Below are 7,363 nucleotides of genomic sequence, written 5' to 3'. Positions count from 1 at the left end.
CCAGGAGTGACCAGGAGTAACGGTCACAAGCTGGCAGAGGGTAGGTTTAGGTTAGACATAAGGAGGCGTTACTTCACAGTCAGGGCGGCTAGGTTCTGGAACCAACTTCCAAGGGAGGTGGTGCAGGCTCCTACCCTGGGGGTTTTCAAGAAGAGGTTAGATGAACACCTTGCTGGGGTTGTTTGACCCCAGTACTCTTTTCTGCCATGGCAGGGGGTCGGATTAGATGATCTTCTCAGGTCTCTTCCGACCCTAGAAACTATGAAACTATGAAACATCCCATGCTTCCCCTACTGTTTTCATGAGGAGTTGAAGCCCTCATCACTTCCCAAGATCAGGCAACCAGTGTGAATTACACTATCCTGGACAACGTCTGTTCCTGCTCACACTGAAACCTGGACAAACCTATTCTTTGAGAAAGCAAGGTATGCATACCCGCAAGGCTTTCCTAGCCACCTTCTATAAATCCTTAGTGCTCACATTCTGATTTAGCAGTGTGCAAGATCACTGGGAGAGAAGGGTGTAGAAATACTTTTTGCATCAGAACTAAGGAACACAAATATTTCCAGGCTTACTCAGTAGTATTTTTTTGACTCTCTGCCTTCATTTGAGTAATGCAAGCAATGAAGTACTATATATGTGGAAGAAGCTCACTGCTAAGACCATGGAACTAACAGTTTTCCAGGTTCAGGTAAGAAAGATGGTGGTAAATTGCTTTGATGACAACTCATCTACATTACTCTGTTATGATGGAGAATCTGATGATTGACTAAAGAGGCAACTGCTAGATTTTTAGATGACTTGCAAAAATACAGGACAGTAGCAATTTACCAATATATGCTGACTGCCTCACCACTTCATCCCTAGAGATAAGAAAACTATTCAGCTCATTAATTATGAAGTGCTTTATTTTAGATATGTCCACCCATCTCTGTCAAAACTAGCTGTCCGGTTGTCTCTTGTTTGTATAAGACATGACCATTTTAAAGCTCAATGCAACATTATAGCTACCAAGGAATCTTGCTTGACATATGGAAGTAGTTAGTAGAAATGTGCCTTAAAATATATACTATCAATATTTTAATTTTGAAAATCTATTTAGTGTGTCGGTGTGCGGATGGATCTATATCCATTCTCTGGGTGGGCCAGGGGGCAAGAAAGGCCAAGTGGGAAGGGTCTCTGAGGGGTCAGAGGGATATTCATCTCATGCTGGAGTCTTACTGGTTGTGCTAGTCTAGTGTCTTTCTGGGTTCATAGGTCAGGAAAGGGGTGCTGCCCATGCTGAACAGGACCCAGCTGTCTGTGTTGGGGCACTGAGGAGGCACCTGGGGGATCATCTTGGCCAGTGACTCTGAGTACAGGGTGGAGATGCCCAGCTGGCTCTGGAGGTTCTTTTGCCTGACGTTGAAGTCCAGGAGATGGGCAGCTGTTGGCTGTAGAGTCGGCATTGACATGCTTTGCCTCTGACAATCCCTTGTCCTTTTCAGCAGGGGTTTGGGAAGATGCTGAGCTCTGCCAGAGAGAGTAGGGTCTTTCTCCATCCTGACAGAGAGGATCTCCTTCACCTGGGAGACAAGTGATGGAGCTGAGGTAGAATTCCTCATAGTGGAGGGAGGCCAGAGGGACATGGTGCAGGATTTCCTGGAGGAGCAGGAGAGCTGGGAGGTCCCAAGAGAGGTCAAACGGGGCCTGAGAGAGAGGAGGCAGAGAGAGGCTGGATGTGGCCCTGCTGAGCAGAGCAGTTTTAGAGGCTCTGTGGGCTGTACATGTGGATAGCACCTTAGGAATGGCCCATCCACCCACACATCTGTCTCAGGGGGATTGATGGGAGAATGGGCCAAGCCCTGCTTTTGACAGTGGGTGCAGGGAAGGTCTGAGTACACTGGGGCTCTGCCTTGGTGGAGCCACATTCCAGCAAAAGTCAGGAAAAGAGTAAGCTGGAGAGGGAAGGAATGTGTCTGTGTCTTTGTGAATTGGAGAAATGAAGGTCTGGCATGGACCTCTGGAGGTTGTCTAGTCCAACCTCCTGCTCAAGGCAGGATCAGTCTTATCCAAAACCTCACGTAAAAGTGCTTGTCTAACCTATTCCTAAAATGACATAATCAAACCTGTCACACACCTATAAGGCATATTGCCCAGAGATACTCAAAGTGTACGCAGCTTACACAAGGACTGTGATCTGGATAGGGATGATCCTATCTCGAGCAGGGGGTTAGACTAGATGTGACCTTTGACAGGCCCTCCCAACCCTACCCTTTTATGAGTCTGATTCTATAATATTTTCCTGCTCTCTGTGTTCCCCCTACAGCCTCTCCGTTCCACACCCTTCTCCCCGCCCCCCACCTCCCCCTTCAGATCTTACGATATCAGGGATGTGTCCAGGTGCTGTGCAACATGCTGCAGCCTCCTTTCCACCAGGCAGAGCTTGTTGGCCAAGGGGAGATTGTCCCAGGACACTGGGGAGCTGCATGACAGAAAGGAAGGGAGGTCAGACCGCTGTGCTCATACTTCCCCTCATGCCCTCTTTTCCCTGGAGACACTGTGCTCCCCTGAGCCAGCCCCAGTGTTCCTAATTATTGACTTCCACCCCAAGTTTTGCCTCTCAATCAGCTGGGAATTGAGGTGGCCCTTGCTGAGGACTGGCAAAGGGAAAGTGCCCCTAGCAGGCTCAGCCTGTGCTATGGCCCTACTCCTGCAACCTGTCTGAGCTAAGAATAATGGCCAAACAGAGCTGCCAGGTCATGGAGATGCTGCTTGCTGTCAATGAGAGCCCCAGGCTGCAGTGCTGAAGCTCCAGGACCCAAGTTTCACTAGGGACCTATGTTGGGAGGAGGTGGGTTGTGGGTGAGGGTCACTGCGCAGGCTGGCTGCATAGCCAAAGACCTGTTTCCCAAAACTTCAAGGGACTTCCCTCCTCACTGAGCTGGCCATAGCCCTCAGGCTGGGCACTGGGCTGGCACTATGCAACTTTTTCTCCTGGTTGCAGGATGGGGAAGTCTAGTTCATGCAATCCATACTACTGGGTTAAATAAGCTGTCAGAAAAAGAGAATGAATAGGGTATGGGAGTTGGTCCAGATTAGAGGTGGCCCTTTCCATTGAAAGGTAGTTAGTGGTATTCTGGTACAAGTGTGAGGGCTGGGAAGGGCAGGAGGGACTAATGGGGTCAGGTGGGCATGAACCTCTGTGATGCTACAGGAGAGGGTTGCAGGGTTTATGGGGAGCAGTGCTTACCATGTGTTCAGGGATACAGGGGCCTCCTCCGGGAGTCCAAAAACTGCTAGATAGGAGAGGGAAAGGAGATGGTGTTGGCCGGGGGGGACTTTGGCACCTCCCATCCCAGAGACCTTAGCCACTCACCTTGCACAGCTTCCACTGGGATCATGAACAAGCAGGGATGGGAAGAAACATAGATTCATTATCTCTGCTTTTCACATGGTACAATGCAAAGCCCAGAGACTGCTTACCTTTTAGCTGGGCCCTTTTAGACTCCAGACTCTCCCTGGCCCTCCTATTCCTCTGTGGAGCCTGCTATACACCCAGAAAGTGGAAGGTTAGTGGGAAGTTCCCCAGTTTTGCCTGGATCCCATGTAGCAGAAGAACCAATCCTCTCATGTCCCCCAATCACCACGGGGACATCCCTCCCCTGGGGACATGACTATTCTGTGTGATAGGCGGTTGTGATGGAAGCTAGCCTCAGCCATGCAAACCAGCAGGACTTGGGACATGTGGAGTTATCTAGGGATTTTTGAGACCTGGAGCCTGCAGAGTGGATGAGCACTGCATAAGCATTAGTCCAGTCTCCCAGCAATTCCTTCAGGAATCTGAGATTGATAAAATGTGGACAGCTGTGAGCCTGAAGCCTTTCCTGCCAATGCTTTTTGGATTCATAGGTCTAAGTGATCTGAGCCCAATTACTTTAAAAAGCTTCTTGCCTGGCACCTACTTTCAGATGAAAACTATCCAGTTATCCCTCTGTCTCAGATTCTTACCTACCTGTGGCTGCTCAGGCCTTAGCCAGATGTGGACGACCAGAAATAGCATTGCAACTGTGACAATGGCAAGGCAGGAGTCAAAGCTGAGATCTAAGAAAGATAAATCCATGTAGCCAGGTTTGTGGAATAGAAAGTACAATTGTTTCTTCTACCATTCACCCGACATTGCTCAACTTGAGAGCACCTAATGTCTCTGGCAGGTCACCAAGCAATGCTGTCATCACTAAGTTAGAATATGATGGTCCTCGTGTCACACTCCTACCACCTGTGATGTCATAAGGTGGTATGTGATCCTGCCCAGCTGCACTTAGGGCATGAATACCCCTGGAGAAACCCCCCCAAGGGGATGCAGCTAACTTAGATCTCAGAGTAAGGCAGTAGAAATGGAGACTTCCTAGCCTTTTTTCAGACCTGTATGACCACTATGGCAAAGGAGTAATTTATCCTTACAAGAACTAATCATACTGAGGCAGAGTGAGGCACCAGGCTCTCAGTCATAATCTGGTTCTTTGAGCCTTGCATGATTATTTCCGTGATACCGACCCCAGGCATTTAAAGCCCATGAGCTGGGTCCTAAATCTTTCACAGGATTTGCTTCAACCAGTAATGCATTTTCTTTAAATTCACATTTTACATTCTTTCCATTTCCTTTCTGGTTTCTCAAGCTGTGGCCTCTTTTCCAGGCTCTCTCTCCATTGAAGAAGAATTGAAATTTGCCTTCATTTTTTACCATTTTTTCTTGCATATCACCACCCCTCCCCCTTGAAGAGACACAAGCCTTGTTTTAGACCAGCAGAATGAACAACAACAAAAAAATCTTTCATTGAAAGTCCCGGTAAGTAGCAGCTTTTAGGGAGCCCTGCATGTTCATTGTGCTGCTTCCTGTGCAGTATGGGCAGTGTTACTTTTGCTTTCCTCAGGCAGAGGTTTCTTCTATAGAAACTGCTATTACTATATTTCCTTGCTTATAATATGCACCCCAATTTTAAGCAGCTGATTTTTTTTGGAGGAAAGATGCATATTGTTTGCAAGAAAATATGTTATTAAAGTTACTGCAACTTTTGAAGTTCACCTTTTGATTGAACAGTAGAATGTGATATACAGTGGGCATATCTACATGAGACACTATGATGCAGTGGCAACAAGCTACTGTGCTGTAGCTCATTGCTATGGTGCCGTAGCATCACTGGGCATGAACCGTGATGGTGATGCTACTGCACAGTAGTAATGAGCTACTGAGCAGTAGCATCTAAAAATAACTGTGAGGTGACAGGCCTTAACTGTAATGCTGGTTACAGCACAGTCTTTTAGTACTTGGTTAAGCAAGTACTAACTGATTGCACAGTAACAACTGCTCAGTCCTCCACTTGTGTAGACGCGGCCAGTGTTGTGGAGCCATGTCATTCATTGCTCTAGTCAACAGGTTACAGAACAGCATCCTAGCTGACTCTTAATCCTCATGAATACAACAATATATAATATCAGCCAAGAATAATATAACCAGCTGCCTGGTCGGGAATAGATGCAAGTGTAATGTTCTGAAATACTGCCATCTTTTGGTAGCTTGGAGATGCATTATATGAAATGTTTGTAACTTTTTTACGTGACTTTCGTAGGTGGTTGTGACAACGGGGTGTTCAGAAACTGACATCCCATATTTAACTATTTATTTGGATATTTAGTAAAGGTTCCTTATTTTCCCTCCTCTTCCTAGTGGAGCTAGTTTATGCACAAGTCTACTTACTGGAGAGGGTAAGAGACAAATGAGTCACTCATGTTGCTGAGTACAGTGCTGAAAGGTGCTGAAATCCCACAAGGATGAGGGTGGTATAAGGCCCTCCGTAGAACAGACAGATTTACTTAGATCTTTTGGCATTTACTGCTTAGATAATTGAGCTCCAAATATTATGGTATATAATATACATAATTGCCACGAAAATGCCTTTTCTAATTCTCTCTTTGAAGCTTCCAAATCCATTAATCCTTCAGCTTTCCCCACATGTGCATATTTGTTTTACAGTTACAAAGAGCCGTAAAACGTGAAGCATTTTTAATACCAAGGACTCTGGCAGATTGGCATCTTTGGGCTTAGTCAGGATAACTAGAGATCTGGCAAGTGAGTCCCAAAAATGGTAAGAATGGAGACCTGTCATGTCAGACATGTTCCTTGAGTAAGAGCTTGATTTAAGGGGACTGGAGAGCTTTGGGGCAGTTCAGTGATAGTAGCAGAGGCGATGGTAGTCTAATCAGTTCAAGATCTCTTTTTTTGTGTAACCCAGGCAGTACTCCAAGAGGTACCCCCTCTCCAACTGAAGAGATCAAAGCAGGTGCACAAGTGCTGTGGGAAGTGTAGGGACTCTTCTCCTCCTATAGAGCAGATCCAGACCACCAATGGGGACTTAACCATATACCTTTTAATTAGAGAACAGTACTGGGAACATAACCAGTATAAACCACTAATTTGCTGTCTGATGTGAGGATTGTGATTGTCAAAAGTTACGGTGATCAAAAAAAGTCAGCTGAGGCAAGTTTGTATTTCCCAGCTTGACACTGCTCTCACATACACTATTTTTTACACAGGTGCAACCCTTTTCTATGACAGCTGAACCCATACCAGTAAGAGCGAGTCAAGGTCAACTTGAGCTAGGTTCCTTTATTCCCAGCTAGAGTTGTTGGACCCAAGACCCTTCTCACTTATGCTCATGTAAACCAGGATGTGTTGCTCCACTGAAGTCAATGGGATTACGTCAGACCAAGGCTGGTAGAAGTGATTCGCAGCTATTCCTACCTGGAGAAGCAAATACCCTTGCCTCAGCATAATGGATGTGTCACACAATGGGCTCCTATACATGTGCAGGGAGCCTGCTTCGATGTGCTGTAATTACAGTGTGTTGGAGCAGACTCAATTAATCAAGTCTGCTGGAGTGTAGAAATTACCATGCTTCAGCAGCCTCCAGCATCACATGTATCAGAGTCCTGCACTGAAAAAACGGTGGTGGGGAGCTTTAAACTGATTCAGAACACCACCCTACCCCCCCGCAAACTTTCTTGCAGAAAATTATGGACATGTTAGTGTACGGAAAGCCGAGGTAGTGTAAGTTGCCTGTTGAGCAGCCAGAAGTAATTGTGACAAAGGAGTGACCCATTTGAATGTTCTCTTCCCGCTGCTTTTATTCAGCACTTCTAATAGATCAGTACTAAGTCATCTGATTAAACGATTCTGATGAAAACAAATTTAAAAATTTGGAATTTCAGTCAGAATCCAGCCTCTTTCTATCCCTGTGGAATTAAAAACCCCCACAGTGTACTGTGAGTAGACTGGCATCTGATTGGCTTTGAAAAGAGATTGACTTTTTTGTAGAAACAAACA

Source organism: Gavialis gangeticus, unplaced genomic scaffold (genome assembly GCF_001723915.1).
Source record: "Gavialis gangeticus isolate Ggan-Ray unplaced genomic scaffold, GavGan_comp1, whole genome shotgun sequence".
Taxonomy (NCBI): Eukaryota; Metazoa; Chordata; order Crocodylia; family Gavialidae; genus Gavialis; species Gavialis gangeticus.
This window is presented reverse-complemented; position numbering follows the sequence as displayed.